Raw genomic sequence first — 18,814 nt, 5'->3', positions numbered from 1 at the left:
TGCACATACTGCAAACGCTGGGGAGCAGCACCCACCCCTTCCTCCAGCTCCTTCTTAGTCGTGAGGGAAAGTTTCTCAAAGGCCACGGACAGATTTCTCCCTCACTTCTCATTGGGCAGAACTGGGTCACATGCTAACCCCTCAACCAATTATCCGCAAGAGAATCGTATGGCCGGGATTAGCTTGAACCAATCATCTGCCGCGCGGGGGCTGATGGGAAGCCAACCACCTACCCTAAAAAAGATACGTGGAAGGAGGATCTGCCGTGCCAAACGGCCAGCACAGTGGACATTCTGCTTCCTTCAGCTTTGAACCCCCAGCTCAGGACCCTGAAGACACTCAGCAATTAGTGAGTGGGTGAGTAAGTGAAGAATCTTTCCTCCCCCTACTCTCTGCTTTGCCCAAGTCAGTCATCTCTCGATGACCTCAATGCCCAAACGAAGCCACAAAAGGTGGTGTGGCTGGAACAAATTGGGAAATAACTGGAACTCCCTGGGAAGCGCTACTGAAGGAATGAGTGGATCTGGGCCAGGCCTGCTCTTGTCTGTGTCCGAAAATACTCCTCAACTCATCACCAGGCTCCCCTGGGCGAGGGTGGACACCACAGGACTGACCTGTCGATTTTGTCATTGGTGATGTTGCTGCTTCTGTTTTAAATGAACTGTTCCTGGTATTGAGATGATTTTGGAAGCCTTGTTTATCAATATGGCTAAGAACAGCCATTGGTGCCCAGAGTAAATAGCCACCCTGGTTTTAGCAGCGGAACAACCAAGAATTTCAGCCAGAGGAAACTGAACGGGCAATGTCGGGCCCTGAGTATTGGAATTTGGGCGGTCATTATCCAACACGGGGGCTGTCTCCTTATTTTCCCTCACGCTGGACCCGCGGTGGGGGTGTGAGGGTGGCCGTCTTCACATTCCAGCAGCAAATTAATCTTGGTCCGGAAATTCAGCCAGAGACTACCTCGTCAGAACCCCACTGATACAAAACATACAGTGTCCTATGGACAGTCACCAATCTCTAAGATGCTCTGTGATTGGAGACAGCCTTCTGTGCAAAATACGGAAGGCAATGTTGGGTAGGTGGTGGAATCACATGGCCAGCAGCCACGCTAGGAATCCTGGCAGCTGTGGGAGTGACACAATTCTTCCGCCTTTCTCCACCCGTGCTATTCGGCTGGGCCGTGTGACTTGCTTTGGCCGATGGGATATTTTGAGATAACTGTGGGCCAGTTCTGAGCGCAAGCCTTAGGCGGGCCCTGAGTTTTCACTCGCCTCTCTTGAAATTTCTGTTCCCTGCCTTCAGAGGAGCATGTCTTAGGTGAGCACCGGTCCCAGGATAAAAGACAAGGGAGATGGTTAAACCCAACCCGCAGAACCGTCCCCAACGGATCCAGGAAACTGTGAGAGGGAACAAAAAATAAATGCTTTTATAAATCACACAGACTGTTGGCATGATGGCAGCAAATGCCGACTGATACAGAAATCTGATCGCTAATCATAGTAAAAATAATAACCGATCATAAATATTGGGCCTTTACTATATGGCAGGCTGTACTTGTCATAACAACCCCATGACACAGGAATGGCCTCCATTTTATATACGAGAAAACCGAGGCTCTGAGAAAGTAGGGAACTTGCCCAAGGTCACACACCAGAAACCTACGGACGGTGGATGGGGGACGGTGATGGCCCCAAAGGCAGGGCTCTCCCCATCTCCTCATCCAACCCAAGCAAATGATCAATGATGGAAGGGTAGTTCTTTCAGGGCACAAGACCCCTGTCCTGCCATCTGAGCACAGGTAGGAAAGTAGGAGACTTTTCTGGAAAGCCCCTCTCCAGAGACCCAATGGAGTCAACCTCGAACTTGAAACTCTTTGGAAGCCTGGTGGTCCCAGGTGCATGAGTCATTGTCACCTGGGTGGTGGTTGCTGCCTGCTGCCATGTGAGCATCCCACAAGGACAGACAAATGCAAGCTTGCTCCCTGTTGCGAGGGCTGACATTTGATTCTTGGAAGCATTTCTTGAGCACCTACTACCTACCAGATGGAAAAGGGATGGCAAAACCTGAGGCTCTTTCTAGATAAGAGAAGGAAAACACATTTTCAAAGTCGCCAGCATCACATCCCAACCTCTCCTCTTCCGGTCTCGAACAAGTCCTATTGTCGTTTGTGACCACCCTCTGCTCCCTTCTGCCCCTCACTCACCCTAGACTCCGGTGCCTGGCAATTATTTCAATCCAAGCCTTTGCTTAACTTGTCCCTAGGGTGTTCTTCTCCCTCTTCTATTTCAATGATCACATTTCTGTTCGTCATGAAAGACCTAATTCGAAGTTCACCTTCTCAGATGCTTCTTCCTCCTGTGAGCTCTTGACTGCTCATCTCGCCAGCTGATCTAGATGGAGGCCTGTCTTTCCCATAAGTCCACGGGTTTCCCAAGGATGGAGACCGTCCCTTGCTTGTCATGTATCACGCTGCATCCCAGCATGCAGCATGATGCCAGGCACTGGGTAGACAATCTGGAAACGGTGCTTTATTGCTGTAGAACACTTTGCAGTGTATGAACTGCCAGACAGCTCAAGGGTCGTGTCTCAGACCCCGTGACTGTGACTATGGGCAGTTACTCACCTCTCGGAGCACCTGCTTGATGCTATTGTTGGAGGATTCCAGGAGATCATCCCCTGAAAGCAACTAGCAGAATGCCTGGCTCATAGTTGGCCCTCCAAAAATGCCATCTACTCACAGGACTGGTGTTATCATTTATCACGTTAGATTCTGGGGTAATAAACGTTGACAACTCTGCATTGTAGGAGTCAGAAAACTTTTTCTCTAACCGCCTGAAAGTCAATATTTTAGGCTTTGTGGACCATATGGTGTCTGTCCCACTACTCATCTGTGCTTTTGTAGCATTGAAAGCAGCCACAGACCATGTGTAAATGAATGTGCGTGGCTGAGTGCCAATAAAACTTTATTTACATAAACTGGCAGCGGGCCGGATTTGGACCAAGGGCTATAGTTCGCTGACCTTGGCTGCAGGAAATTAGAGGAAACCAGAGATGGAATGTCCACTGTGCCTATTCAAGGTTGCAGTTCTCTAAGTTGGATCTCGGGCTGCTAGCATCGATTACGGAGTCACCACCGAGGAAGACGACTGCAGAGGGGAAGGGAGGGGAGGAGACATTCCCGACGTGCCAAGTAGAGGAAGAAGTCATAACGCATCGAAGCATGGGCTTTGGATTCCGACACACATCAGACAGAACCCAGCTCCATCACCTGCTGTGTGTGACTTTGGGCAAGGGACCCCTCTCCACGCAAGCCTCAATTTCCTCATTTATAAAATGGACATAATAACAACTTCTGTTTCACAGGCTTTGGGAGGGTAAATCCCATCAAGCGCTTAGCTACCATGCCACAATTCGTAGAAGCATCTTCAAAATGCCAGAGAGTATTACCTAGACCCTGGGCAGCAGGAAGAAAAAAAAATCGAAATGGAAAATGCTGACCTTCTATTAGCTTCTAATACATGGAATTTCTCAGCAAGACCTTGTAAACCGCTTAACTTTCGGCGAGGCTGACATTTGGGGGATGATCAACTCAGGTGTTTCTCATAGCCGAGAAGCTTTTTTTAAGAGGACACCAAGGCTCTCAGCGCGGCAATGCCACACCTCTAATCTCACTCCCTACAGGTTCAGGCAGAGGATGGGGTCACAGCACCTCTGGGGCTCCAAGGCCCACCCTTCACCAGGCACTGGCCTCCCCCCCACCCCCCAGTGTGGTGGGAAATGCATGGGGAGAAGCCCCCTGGGTGGGTATTGTTCACTTGCCGATCTGGAGAGAGATTCACAGAAAAACACGGATTAACACTGGCAAGCAAGAGGATTAAAAAAGACTTCAGAGGGTAAAGAGAAATGAATGCTGATCTATTGGAGACTTACTTCTGCACCCGGAACACCAGGTTTTCTCCCGATTCCAATAAGCTCTTTAAAAAATTCATGAGGTTTTTTTGTTTCTCTGCTTATTTATTCGAGTCCCCAGGATAAACTCATGAAAAGCAGCTTCTCGTCGCGGGCATCCTGGGGGAAGGTATAATTTGTATAGTTCAGGCTAATAAATTACACAATGTCAACATGTTCTGTCACTAATGTCCCACGGCAATCCCAGGCCCTATTAATGAGGGGTGGCCAGAGTAAGTGAGCATTCTCTGGCTTCCTCTTCCTTTACTTTGTTTCCTTCCCTTCCATTCCTGAGGGTCTTCCTGGTGCCAGGCACGGGGGACATAGAGATAAAAAGGCTATGGAAGGTCACGGCCAGGTGGGAAAGAGGACGCTTCAATGGAGAGTGCGCTGAGGCAGTGTGCCAGGTGCAGGAATAGAGGCCGAGAGGCATCCTCAGGCAGCATTCATGAGGCACCTGCTGTATACTCCGAGCTGCCCTGGGGATGAGGGCAGGCAGGAAGCAGCTCCTGGACGAACTACCACCCCATGCCAATCATCTACCTTGTGCCTCCCAGGCCCCCACTTAACTTGGACCCACGAGCCCCACACACGGCAGACCAGAAAAAACGAATACTTTCACCTGTAAGGATACAAAACCTAGAAACTACCCAGTGTTCCACAACAGGGAGCCCGTTATGCAAATGAGAGTACTTGGTGGCACATCACGTAGCCATTAACAAGGAAGAAGGTTGTGTAGCTACGTGGAAGAAACGCTTAGAAAATAACCCCGAGAATGGAAGGTGAATGATCCATATTTTACCAGATGAGATGATGAAAAAAAAAAAAACACAACACAACTCACCAGGATCCTGCTGTCCAAGAGAGCGGGACCTGGAGGGAAAGGGGGAGATGGGAAGTGCGAGAGAAGGAAGGAAGAAAATGAGAGAAAGAGAAAGAAGGAATGGCCAAGAAAAAGGTAAAAGGAAGGGAAAGAGAAGGCTGACTGGGCCTCTAACTCACATCTGTTCGAGAAGACACCTCGGCCAGGACCCAGCTAGGATGCTCCGCCTGCACAGTTAACTCCTTTAAAAAGCTGTTGTCCTTGGGGCGCCTGGGTGGCGCAGTCGGTTAAGCATCCAACTTCAGCCAGGTCATGATCTCGCGGTCCGTGAGTTCGAGCCCCGGGTCAGGCTCTGGGCTGATGGCTCAGAGCCTGGAGCCTGGTTCCGATTCTGTGTCTCCTTCTCTGTCTGCCCCTCCCCCGTTCGTGCTCTGTCTCTCTCTGTCCCAAAAATAAATAAACGTTGAAAAAAAAAAAAAAGCTGTTGTCCTTGGGGCGCAGGAGTGGCTCTGTTGGTTGAGCGTCCGATTCTCGATTTCCGCTCAGGTCATGGTCTCACGGTTTGTGGGATGGATCCCTACATCAGGCTCTGTGCAGACGGCACAGAGCCTGCTTGGGATTCTCTCTCTCCCTTTCTCTCTGCCCCTCCCCTGCGGCGCGCTCTCTCTCTAAATAAATAAACTTTAAAAAAAAAAAAAATCTGCTTCCGGAAACCGCAGCCTGAGGACTCCCTGGGGCTGTCCTGGGCCTGAGGCAGGCTCATGCCAAGGAGCCCAGGGCAGAGGAATGGGGTCGGCCCCCTGGCCACTCTGTGGCCAGTCTCAGGCTGTCAAAATCCAAAGCGCACCTGGACTCACCTCTTAAGGCATTGGCAAAACCCGGGGATTTTACTGCAGGTATAGCGGAGGCCAGAGGATGGAGATTACAGAGCCCATCTGTGAGCAAAGCTTCCTAAAACTCCCCTTCCGGTGTTTCTGTCTTCACCAGATTTGCATGATTTTTGGGCCGCTGCCACAACTCTCTTTTGTCCCCTCTGCCAGCTTTGTCCACTCAGGCTGGTTTCTCTCTGCACCTTGCTTCTCCAAACCCCCTGTGTGCACACCCAACCGGCGATGAGGACCAAGCCCTGGCTGGTAACCACGCCCACCTATCCTGCTTCTCCAGCCTGCCCCCCCTTCCCCCCCGGCCAATTTCTTCCCCAAGGGTCCCAAGTTCCTCAAGCTTTTTTTCCGTCTAGCATCATATGGGAATATGGTGAGTGACATCCTCTTTGGTGAACAGGATGGGCTCTAAATTCCGACTTAATCTTTGCAGGCTGGGTGACCTCAGGCAAGTGACAAGTCTGTTTTTGCCTCCAGACCTGTTTTTCTATCTATACAACGAGGATAGTATAAGCACCCGCCCATTAAGATTGCTGTGAGTATTCAGAGTCGATGCATGCAAAATTCTGGTATGTGGAGAGTGTGCAGTAACCATCAGTACTATGATTTATCCACTGGAAAATTCCGTGAGGTCAGTAGGGCAAGGGCTACGGTTCTCATTTTCTAATGAACAAACCAAGGACCAGAGCACTGAGCTGACTTGCCCCAGGCCGCACAGCACAGTCAGCTGAGCCAGAGGTCAAACCTGGTTCTTGAGCCCAGAACCTTCAGATTTCAGTCCAGCTCCTTGAGGTCGAGCCCTGGGAAGGCAGGGGCCAGTGAGTGCGGGCCCCCACATCTTGGGCGTTGGTTAAGCATCCTTGAGAGGAGATAGTGCTTCCTGGCTCCAGTATTCAGAGCCTTGACGTTAAATCATGATAATGTATGACATGGGATTGTGCTGCCTGCTAGCACCTGACAATCGCATTTCTTCCAGGCACAACTCCAGAGAGCCCATTTTGCTATTCTCAGCAGAGTCTGGAGTGTCCTTACCCCAGCCCCCCTGCTTGGGACAGGAAGTTTGGTGCCCTCACGAGCCATTTCTCATGGCAGCCACTCGAGGATCTCCTTGTTTTAAGATTTTATTTTTAAGTAATCTCTACACCCAACGTGGGGCTCGAACCCCCAACCCTGAGATTAAGAGTCGCATGCTCCACCGACTGAGCCAGCCAGGCGCCCCGAGGATATCCTATATCATTTGTAGTTTAGCTGCATGGTGCCCCTCTTTGGCATACTGGCATCCCTACACGAAAGCTCGTCACTGGACGCCCAACTAGCTGTCAGGATTCCCTCCCCTCCCCCTGCCATCATCACTCATGGTACTTCACAGTCTAGCGTGGTGGTCAGAAAATTCTGGAGTCAGACAGCCGTGGGTTCAAAGCTTAGGTGAGACACTGAGTCTGAATTTGGGGAAATGACTTAATCTCTCTGGGTCTCCATTGCTTCATCTGTTTAATGGATATTTGAATAATGGAAAGGGGACAAATAATACTTCATAGGGCTGCAGGAATTCAGTAAGATTGTATCAGTTAGCTATGGCTACAGTGCCACATAACAAATAACCCCACAACGTGACCATCGGCAATCCACAGAAGAAATAGAAGTAGCCACCACATACATGAAAACGCTTCACAGCAACAGTAAACAAAGAAAGTTAACTAAAGAAAACCCAAGATATCATTCTTCACCTGTACCTAATTGGTAATTTTTTTAAAGATAGACTGAACTTTTTTAGAAAAGTTTTACACTGACAGAAAATTTGAGAAGAGAGTACGGAGCCTTCCCACATATCCCCGCTCAGTTTTGCCTATTAGTATCATCTTACCTCAATACGGTACATTTGTTACAGCTGATGAGCTGATACTGATGCATAATTATTAACCAGACTTCATATTTTATTCACATTTTCCTTACTTTTCACTTAACTTCCCTTCTGGCATCCAGAATCCCATCCACGATAGCACCTTTCATATAGTTGCCACGTCTCCTTAGGTTTCACAGACTTGCCTCATTTTGGATGACCCTGACACTTTTCGGGAGTACTGGTTAGGTATTTTGTAGAATGTCTCTATTAGTACCAAATAAAAAAATTTTTTTTTAAGTTCTCATTCGTTTATTTAAGTAATGTCTACACCCAACGTGGGGCTCGAACTCATGAGATCAAGAGTTGCACATTCTTCCAACTGGGCCAGCTAGGCGCCTTTGTCTGATTTTTTTTCCTTAACAAATTGACTGGGGTTATGGGTTTGGGGGAGGAAGACTGGAGAGGGAAAATTTTCATCACATCATATCAAGGATACATAGCATTAACATGACACATGACCCCTGATGTGGGCCTTGATCCCATCTGGCTGAGGTAGTGTCTGTCAGATTTCTCCACTGTCAAGGTGCTCATTTGCCCCCTTTCCATCCCGTACACTTTGGAGGGAAGTTAACGTGCACAGCCCACACTTGGCCCACACTTGAGAAGTGAAGAGTTATGCTCCCCCTCCTTGAGGGCAGACTATCTACATAAATTATTTGGAATTCTTCCGCATGGGATACTTGTGTCTCTTTCCCATTTAAGTTATTCAATCATTTATTTATATCAGTATGGACTCATGGCTATTTGTTTTACACGTTGAGTTATAATCCAATAATTCTTTATTTATCTGGTTCACATTGTCCCAGCTTGGGCCCCTGGGAGGTTCTCAGTTGGTTCCTTTGTTCCTTTGACATACCCCAATTTCTTTTTCGTTTTTAGTTTGAAGCGCATTCTTACAGTATGGCAGGATAAGTTGCTCCTGGCTCACCTTGCATATTTACCGTCCTGGTCATTGAATCAGCCATTTCTCCTACAATCCCTGGTTCCTTTTATGGGAGAATGGGGTTTTAAACCAAGACCCGGGCGTTAGATGTTTGTGTTGCTACTGGGTGTCATTGCTTCTAGGCCCTCTCAGTGAAGAGCAGGAACTGTCAGCACGCTGACCTACATATACACAAGTGTATATAAATATTTCTGTGTGTAACAATATGTATGGGGTACATGGGTGGTTCAGTCGGTTGAGTGTCCAACTTTCGATTTTGGCTCAGGTCATGCTCCCATGGGATCAAGCCCTGAGTCAGCCTCCGCCCTGAGCATGGAGTCTGCTTAAAATTCTCTCTCTCTCTCTCTCTCTCTCTCTCTCTCTCCCTCTGTCCCTCTCCCCTGTTCATACTCGCTCTCTCTAAAATAAAAAAGAAACACACACAAAAACCCCAGCATGTACATATATTAAGCTATACATGAGTTCATACTGATGTCCCCAGCTCTAATCCATTACCACACGAATCATCTAGCTTCCTACCCTTGTTCATTTTATACTTCAACAATGAGAAGCCTGGCTCCCACCATGCACCATCCATTCACGTAATTCTTCAATTCCGGTATCCTTTAGTCTCTCAGACTCTGCACGTTTCCAAAGTTACTTAGGTCAGCACCTTTTCTTCCTACCCCCTTTAGTTTGGCGGTTTCACACATTTGTGGATTCTTTATCACAGGCATCACAGCAAGCAGGAGCTGGTGCTGACCTTCATGAGGACGTGGGGCAAGTTCAAGGCAACACCAGCCAGAATATCAAGTGATACTAAGGCATTTGGTATAGAAATTAGCTGCAGGGCCTCACATAAACTTCTCTCTCATGTTAGAGAATTTGCTAGGCATCATTTACTCCTTCCCCACAATTATCCATGCCCTGGGGATCAAAGGTGTTTCAGACATGGGTCTAGCCAAGTTCAGGAAGGCATGGAAGGCACAGGCATAGCTCACCTTAATACCAGGCAGACAATGAAACACAACAGGAGAGTGAAGTTCAGAAAACAAAGCCTTCACTTCCAGCAGGGCTTAGAGCCCCTGGGAAGATCTGGGAACTTTGGGCAAGATGACGTCCAGGAAGCTGAACGAGAAGAACCTTCTCTGTGAGCAAACCATGGGGATGGAGAAAACTAAGAGTCTTGTGAATGGAGTCTAGTTTTCTGACATCATGTTTTAAAGATCTTTGTTTTTTTAAGTTTACTTATTTTTTTTTAATTTTTTTTATTTAAAAAAATTTTTTTTTCAACGTTTATTTATTTTTGGGACAGAGAGAGACAGAGCATGAACGGGGGAGGGGCAGAGAGAGAGGGAGACACAGAATCGGAAACAGGCTCCAGGCTCTGAGCCATCAGCCCAGAGCCTGACGCGGGGCTTGAACTCACGGACTGCGAGATCGTGACCTGGCTGAAGTCGGACGCTTAACCGACTGCGCCACCCAGGCGCCCCAAGTTTACTTATTTTTGAGAGAGTGACAGAATGGGCAGAGGAGGGGCAGAGAGAGAGGGGGACAGAGGATCTGAAGCAGGCTCTGTGCTGACAGCAGAGAGGCCAAGGCAGGGCTCAAACTCACAAACCGTGAGCTCTTGACCTGAGCTGAAGTCGGAAGCTTAACCGACTGAGCCACCCAGGCCCCCTTCTGACATCATTTTATTCCACGTTTCAAAACAGAAATAGCCTTATCATTTCTATGCCTAGGAAAGGATGTCAGGATGTCAGGCTCATAAAAAAAAAAAAATAGCTGTATATATTCCACTGCGGGGCAGAGGTATATTTTACAAAATCTGTCTCATTGGTCAGACATTTGTGTGACTTACAAGCTTTCACTCACAAGCTTTCAAGTGACCCTATAATACAAATATTTGCACTTGTCCAATTTTTGCCTTAGGATAAATCCCTAGTAGTGAATAGTTGGACCAAAGAGTCTGGACATTCTAAATTCTCAGTATCTACTGCAAAATTTCCCTACAGGGACCAATTTATACACTAAGGCATGAGAGTGGCCATGTGTCCACAATTGTATTGGTGACAATAACTTCCTGTTATCATTCTTCTTAATCTGCTTACTACGTGGGACGCTGCCGCAGAACCTCATGAGCCACATGGTATCGCCTTGTCTGTCACCATTCACCTTCTGCCTTCCTCCCCCGACTGAGCTCTGGGGGCTCGAAAGCTTCCCCAATCCCCCACATACCACACCTGGAAATGTCTCTGGACTCTGTCCTCCCGGGTGACAACGTGAAAACAGACGGCTCATCAGCTCAGCCTGAAAGCAGTCTGTTCATGGTGTCCTTCAGGTCAGGTACAGAAAACCTGGGCTGGAGGCAAGGAGGCCTGTGCTGTGATGGAGGGAAGGCCTGGCCTTTAAGAAGAATATTTCATTCACGCCCCCAGTGCGTGCCGGCATTTCTGCAGTTACGTCTGTGTGTTCCCTTCGTGCAGATCACTTAGGGCCTCAGACAGAGCTCTGCTGTGAGCATCCCCGTCACCCTGGGCACACACATCCTAGCCACTTGGAACCGATGTTTCCATAACTGGGGTGGCAGGATGGTGGGAAGCCCTGGGATCTTGAGAGAAGGGGCTTAGGGGTGGTTTGAACAAAGAACACGCGTATCATTTCTCATTCCAAGCCTCCCTACGCGTTGAGAAAACAGGCTCAGTAAGGAGGAAAAGTGAAGCCCAGGAAAGGGGAGACATCTGCCTGGGGCTGCACAGCAAATCACCCTGCCTAAACCCTTAAGAGCCTGAGTCCTCATCAGACCTGGCTGCCTCCCCGACGGCAAACTCCTCGTTCTAAATCTCAGCACGCAGGGAGACTCACGCAGAGGCCTGTTTATGCTGTTGCATTACCAAGCTTTTAAAAGTCCAGATGGTTCCAGTTGTAGGGATCTACAGGCCGTAAAACTGTCATGCTCACAACGCAGCGTCTCTCAAGGTAATGATGTAATCTGTTTGCAGAAAAAGGCCCCTGGTCCAGGCTGTCATGAGGGCTGTCACTGCACGAGCCTCCGCCAGGGTAGCGGGGGGTGTGGGGGGGGTGTGGTGTGTGCTCATAATGGGGCAGTGTGGAGTAACCCTCCTCTAGGTCGGCATTCTCCAGCACACAGGGGCCCAATGTGCTTGGGGAGAGCGGCGATCAGATCTGTGTGCCTAGTTCACGTCCTCGATCTCCTCCCTGCGCAGAACCGCAAGGCAACGTCCGTGGGCCCTCTCCCAGCTCCCCTGCGCACAATTTACGCCGCCTGGAGTGCCCTCCCCTACATTCGCCTTCAAATCCAGCTTAGGACTTGGGCACAAGCCCCGCCTCTGAGTGTCTGACCCAGGCCAAGCCACTTCACCTGTCTGAGATTGTCTTTGCTCTTCTCTAAGTTGGTGTCAGTAACAGATCCAGCTCCGCAGTGCTGTTAACAAAGATTAAGCAAAATAATCCTCATGGGCTGCAGTGAGGGCATGCTGGCTGTAACAAAACCCCATTCAGATTAGTTGAAGCTAAACTCAGGAGGGTGAGGGTCTACTCAAAATGGGTATAAGCCCAGGGTGCCTGGGTGGCTCAGCCGCTTAAGTGTCTGACTTGGGCTCAGGTCACGATCTCACAGTTCGTGGGTTTGAGCCCCAGGTCAGGCTCTGTGCTGACAGCTCAGAGCCTGGAGCCTGCTTCCGATTCTGTGTCTCCCTCTCTCTCTGCCCCTGCCCTGCTCGCACTCTGTCTCAGTCTCTCAAAAAGTGAATAAGCGTTAAAAAAAAAATTTTTTTTAAATGGGTATAAGCCTGATCTTAAATTTCGGGTGTAAAAAAGCGACATCACGTTAACATGCCAGTTGATGGCTCAAGGCCCCTGCACACAAGGACATCCACCTCTTCCTGTTAAAAATCCCACCCACGCTGACCATTCCTGGGTGGTTCATGGATCCACCTGCAGGGAGGGGCTTCCACAGCAGAGAATGACTCACCTGGTGTCCCAGAGGACCACCTCACCCCCCTGGGGACCACGCTGAGTCCCTGGATCAGTGCTCCGCCTCAGCCTTTTCACTCACATTCTGCTTCCCAGGAACCTGGAGTAAGTTCGGTGAGGTCAGGAACCGTGTTTGTCTTATTTGTCACTGTGTGCCCAGCATCCAGAACAAGGACTTGGCACACAGCATCCATTATATGTTGAAGGGATGAATGGGGGGGGGGGGTGGTGTGTGTGGATGGATGGGTGAATGAACAGATGAATGGATTGATGGATATATGGATGAATGATTGGATGGCCATATGGATTCATGAATGGATGGATGGGTGGAAGGATGGCAGGAAAGAAAGAAGGAAGGAGGAAAGGAAGGAAGAAAAGGAAAGATGAATGGATGGATGGACAGACAACTCAAGGTGTGAAATATCAGCCCCCAAGTCATGCTTCAGAAAATTTTATAAGTAAACACCTTTGGTAATTTAGCATTTTGGAACAGCTGGACATATATCTTTTTTAAATAGAAAAAGTAAATCGGGGGAGCCTGGCTGGCTCAGTGAGTTAAGCGTCTGACTCTTGATTTCAGCTCAGGTCATGATCTCACGATTCAGGGGTTCGAGCCTACGTGGGACCCTACGTGGGATTCTCTCTCCCTCTCACTCTGCCCTTCCCCGACCCCACTGCACACATTCTTTCTCTCAAAATAAATAAATAAGCTTTAAAAAATTTTTTTAAGAAGGAAATCAACATCTTTAAAATCATAGCCTAGGAACTTGCTGATTCTGCATGAATTTGCCTTCTCACTGTGTTATGTAATGATCATAGTTATGCATGTAAATATGTTTCTAAAACACGGTCTCTAATTACACGGATGTGATCTGTGTTGATGATTCTGGGAAAGAGGTTAAAAGTCACCAGAAAGGGAACAATAGCAAACGTTTACGGAGTGTCCACTAAGCATCACGTTGTTTTATTAAAATGCTACCCTGTCGGGGTGCCTGGGTGGCTCAGTCGGTGGGGTTAACTGTCTGACTTTTGATCTCGGCTCAGGTCATGATCTCACAGCTTCATGAGTTTGAGCCCCACATCAGGCTACACACTGTCAGTGCAGAGTCTGCTTGGGATTCTCTCTCTCTCTCTCTCTCTCTCTCTCTCTCTCTCCCCCCCCCTCCCCCACTCCTGCTCTCAATCTCTCTCAGAATAAATTTAAAAGAATTTTTTTTTAATGCTACCCTGTCAGATTCTCTCAGTTCTGCACCAAGAATAATTTCATGCCCGGTTTTCAGGTGAGGGAACTCAGATGCCATGAGGTTTCATGTCCTGTGGGAGGCCACACAGCTGGTACATGGCAGGGCTGGCTTTGAATTCAGCTTTGCTCAGTCCCCCACGGCCTGCCTGGGAAGAGGGCCTTCTGGAGGCGCAGGAACGGGGTGACCATTGTTTTAGGACTGTGCTTACCTGTGCTGGCTCGCTAATCTCACAGCAATCCTGTAAGGAAGGAACTGTTATTATCCTCACCTGGCAGGTGAGGAAACTGAGTTTCAGAGCTGAACACCACTTCTGAGGTTGTTGATTTAATCCGCATGAAAGCTTTTCAAGGTCAACCGGATCTCGGGGCAATATGGCCCTAGAGAAGGCAGACAATGGGCTCCAGGGCCTCCTGGGCTCGCTCTGTGCCCTAAATTCCTTCATTACACTCTCCTTGGAGTCACGGTGTTTTGACTCTGGTTAAAATGCAAATCGTACCTGGAGGGATAACACAGAAAGCCATTATTGGCCTGGAATAAAGCCAGGCCACATTCGCGTCCAAATTCCATTTTCAATACCTTTGGGTTTCTTTCTAATAACTTGAGAATGTTTTTCTGCAAGTAATTCATGTTCATTGTAGAAATTTAGGAAACGTAGAGAGGCAAAAAAAAAAAAAAAAAAAAGAAGAAAGAAAAAAAATTGCTTGAAATCTTTCTGAGGCAGCCATGTCTTTCCATTTCATCTAGTAGCCGTGCTCAAATTTAAAACCATACATGTCTCACTCTCCACCCAGCTAATTAGTGGCTGACGCCATCCCCAGGCTGGGGGTAGGGGTGGGGTGAGGGGAGGAGCATGTGACCCAGAAATGGCCAATTAGAGCATCCCAGCCCTGGCCACAGTGATTGGTTCATGGAAGGGAGCACAACCAATCCCAGCCAATTAGAGCTCTGCCCAGAACTTGCCCTGGAATCAGAGAGAAAGAGGCTTTTTTTTCTTCTTCTTTTTTTTTTTTTCTTTTTACTTGTCCTAAGTTGCAAAGAGGTCGGGAGCAGGGAGTGGCCAGTCTTGCCTCAGTGTGTGGAGAGTTTGCCTGAGAATGAAGCCAACTCCACAGAAGAAAGGAGAGCTGAGACAGGGAGAGAGAGATTTCTGACATTGTCTGAGCACCTGGATCCAACTACACCTGAAGTCAGTATTTTAATAGAGTCTTAAGTTATTAAATTGAGCCATATGCAATTCCAACAGTTGGCAACTTTTGACCCCCTCCCCCCAAAGACAATTTCATATCATTCAGCTTAATACACGAGACAACAAATCCCCTTCCCTACTTAAATGAGTTTAAACTGAGTTTCTGAGCCTTGCAACTGAAAGAATCCTGTTCAATATACCCATCATCCAAAGAAAATCAACAGTCACATTTTGCTCTATCTCTTCCCATACTTCTCTGCGTGCCTGTATTTGTGTATGTTTGCATACTAGATCATAGCATAGTGTAATGCAGTATAATAACTTTGTGACATTTTAATTTAACTTACTATCTGTGTAATTCGTTGTTCCATATCTGCCTTCTCCTAGGCACTGAAAGTTCAATACCTGCCTTCCCTTGTGGAGCACACAGCGGCAGGACCATACTAGGTGCTCAATAAACATTTGTTGCCCGTATCAATACAGGTATATACTCGGGTGCCTGGCTGGTTTAGTCGGTAGAGCGTGCGACTCTTGACCTCGGGGTTGCGAGGTTGAGCCTCATGTTGGGTGTAGAGATTGCTTAAAAATAAAACCTGGAAAAGAAATACAGGTATATACTACAAAGTGGGATCCAGCGTGAGAGAATGATTTAGAGAAAAGCCAGTCTGCAGCCTGGCATATATCTACTCCATAAAAGTGAGATATACTGTCCCATTAGAATAGGGTCCACGTGCACAGCAAACAATGAAAACTGAACACCTGCATTAAAATTTACACGGGAGGCCAGCTAACCCTAGCAGGCTAGATGGAAGACCGGCACTTGCTGAGGAGAATGTGTTCAACTTACCAGCTTTTCAAAAACGTTGGCAGGGGCCAGGTTGGGGATGGGCACAGGAAAGAAAGCCAATGGCAGGATTCGTGATTTGAAACCCGTAGAAAGAGGTTCAGCAGAGGACTTTTTCTGTATCTTGCGAACGTTCATTGCTTAGGTCACAGGTTGGTGACTCATTACTGCCCCCTCCAGGTGGTATGGGGAAATGCAGGGGAAGAAATGAAATGCAGTCGGTCAAGCCATTAGTTGTGCTACTGCGTTTATCATAGGCTCAGGGATGATCAGAACCTGGAGCTATGCTCTCTCGTTATTTCAACCATCATCAGTCTTCATCTCAACAGCAGTAAGAGTGGCTGTGGGGAATAGCCAGGCAAGGGGCTGAGAGCTTTCCATGCATTATCTCATTATCTCTTACAATACCCCCGGAAATGGATACTTTTAGGGACCCGTGTTACACATGGGGAAGCAGATGCTCAGACAGGTGAAGCCACTTGCTCAAGAGCACATAGCTGGTAAATGGCGGAGCTAGGACTCAAACCCAAGGTCTTCTGACCCTTTCTGCTCTGCTGATTTTCCAGATGATCTACCCACCCCCCCCCCACCCCATCGTACAAGTGAGGACAATGAGGCTCTGAACAGCCCCCGGAGCTCTGAAGTTGGCGGGGATCCCAAATAGCTATGAAGACCTTTACAAAGTTACACTTACGTTTGGCTTTCCAAAAATGATCCCAAGCAGAGGATGGGAGGGGTCCCGATGCAGTGACCCCCGGTGGGGTCAATCAGAAGAAACTTGCTAATGTTGGCATCGTATGCAAGTACTGATTGGGAGGGCAGCCAAGGGCAATCCACCGCAGAGAAATTTCACCCGAGGCCGCAGGACAGGGATGGGGGGGCTACACGAGAGACTGGTCACCACCACGCCATCTACGCTGGCAACAAGCTGAGTCCCTGTAAGGGTCTGCCCCTACATAAACGGAGGGGCAAACTATGGTGGACCCACACCAGGGAGCACCATCGGGCAGTCCTAGATGCGGACACGACAGCACGGGTGGATGTTAATAGCACAGCACCACGAAGGAAACAATAAGCAGGATGCAACCCACAGCACCGTACCGTTCCGGTAAATAAAAAAAAACACATGCACACAAAACATGTTTTCCGGGTACAAATATAAATAAAAGGACATCAAACGGATCAGACTGGCTGCCTGTGGGGCATGTACGGGAGGGGTGGACAAGAGTGGGGTGTGAGGATAAATGGAAAAGAATGAATGAATGAATGACACACGGAAGACGCTTGCAGACAGTGATGTGAATGTGTCCTAAGCCAGGAAACATGAGCACCTCAGCCTCAGCACCCCAGGTTGGAAACAATAAAACTCGAGACAAAATCACCCTACTAGGCTCATATGCAAAACAAAGTCCTAGCAGAAGGAGCCCAGCGTTTTTGAAACCCCTACTGTGTGTCAGGCACTGTGCTACGGGTGTTTTATCTCATTTGCTCTTTGACAGAATATGGGAGGGCAGTGTTGTGTGTTTTACAGGTGGGGACGGTGGAAGAGAGAGGGAAACAGCCTGTGGTGGGGCGGGTATTCACAGGAGGAGTGCATTTCTCACCTGGGAACCCGAAGCCGAAGCCATTTGCTTTCAGGCAGCCCTGGTGAAGCCACACTCCGTAGCGTCTATTTTCCTTTTAGGGAGTGGAAGGACATCATCAGATGATAGTAAGAGAAAAATTGTGACAGTTCCACAGGATGGCCCCATTCTTTTTGAAAAAACGTGTGTCATGTGATTTTGCCTGGAAAACGAGCTGGACACAGGTCCACGCGCTAGCAGGGAGTTCCTGGGAGCAGGGATGAGTCTCTGCTGGGCACCCCTGTCTACACTACCCGCTCCCGGGCTGACCCACAGAAGGGCTCACTACACATTCACACGCATGGTTCCTTAGGCAGGAAGCTCACGCGTTTCTCTACACCTTTATGTATCATCTGCATGTCTTAGAAGAGCATAAATCGCTCTTCTAATCAAAAAGGAGCCATAAAGCATTTCCTGTGTGGAAGGAAAACGTTTGCTTCCTGTGAATGAGCAGAGGGATTCTGAGGCCAGCCCTGCCGGAGACTCCTGTCTCCCGGGGTAACTGACGATTGTAGGGACCCCGACCATCTGTAGCACCTAATGGGAGCAGAGTTCAGGGCGGAGGGCTCCAGGGGGAAAAGGCAACTTGAGGAGGGTGGCGTCTTGGTTAACCCAAGCCTTGTAGCCTAACTCCAGACGAGCATGTGATGCAGGGCGTGCTCTTTGACCACGAAACCTCTGCTTCCACACCTGCGAAGTGGGCTGGATGCCAGCCACGGCATGAAGGTTAAATGAGAGAGTGCACGGAAGGGGTTTAGCACCAAGCTTAGCACCAAGCAGGGGCTCGACACATAATACTCTCGTTACTGTGGCTGGGGGCCAAGCGAGCGCCTCAGCTGGCAGGAGCAGCAGGGACAAAGGTACTCAGCACGACTGTGCCGCATCCTGTAGGGCTCTTGTTTTCAGATTTCTACTTTTAAGGAATCAGAGCTGGGGTGGCTGATCCCTTGTCCTTCCCAGCCTCCTCCAGAGCTGTGCCAAAGGGGCCTTAATTCCTGGATAAAAAAGGCAATAAGGGATCATCTGGGCCAGTTTCGTCCCCGGAGCACTCCGTGTGCTGAGGAAACACTGAGGAATTATAGCACAGCCCACAGCTTCCAGGCCGGGGCCCCAGACCGGGTGACTAGAAATTAAGAGAGAAGATTCTAGAAGCAGACAGAGTAGGAGTTGTCTGAGGATGGGAGCCAGCTTTACCCAGACCAAAGCCCTGGGAATAAACAGACGCCCCCCCACCCCCACCCCACGTAGGAGATCCTGGCAGTAGTCCTTGAGGACAGACACACACACACACACACACACACACACACACACAAGCTCAGGGAGCTCTATTTAGAATTTCTTTCTTTCACCTCAGTCAAGTCAGAAATGACACCCACGATTGTCCAGCCACAATCCACAATCCCTTTAAAGTAATAGAAACATTGGGACACCTGGGTGGCTCG

At 48.7% G+C, this 18,814-nt stretch overlaps 1 long non-coding RNA gene across 1 annotated transcript; it reads left to right on the top strand.

The window, feature by feature from the left end:
- Positions 1-242: 242 nt before the first annotated feature.
- Positions 243-15,383, top strand: LOC125149507 (uncharacterized). Its single transcript, XR_007145947.1, has 4 exons — positions 243-357; positions 6,089-6,190; positions 14,750-14,906; positions 15,294-15,383. It is a non-coding gene; the product is annotated as an uncharacterized LOC125149507 (long non-coding RNA).
- The last annotated feature ends 3,431 nt before the right edge of the window (positions 15,384-18,814 follow it).

Source organism: Prionailurus viverrinus, chromosome D3 (genome assembly GCF_022837055.1).
Source record: "Prionailurus viverrinus isolate Anna chromosome D3, UM_Priviv_1.0, whole genome shotgun sequence".
In the NCBI taxonomy this organism is placed as follows: Eukaryota; Metazoa; Chordata; class Mammalia; order Carnivora; family Felidae; genus Prionailurus; species Prionailurus viverrinus.
The sequence above is the reverse complement of the archived record's forward strand: the minus strand, read 5'-3'. Positions and strand labels throughout refer to the sequence as shown.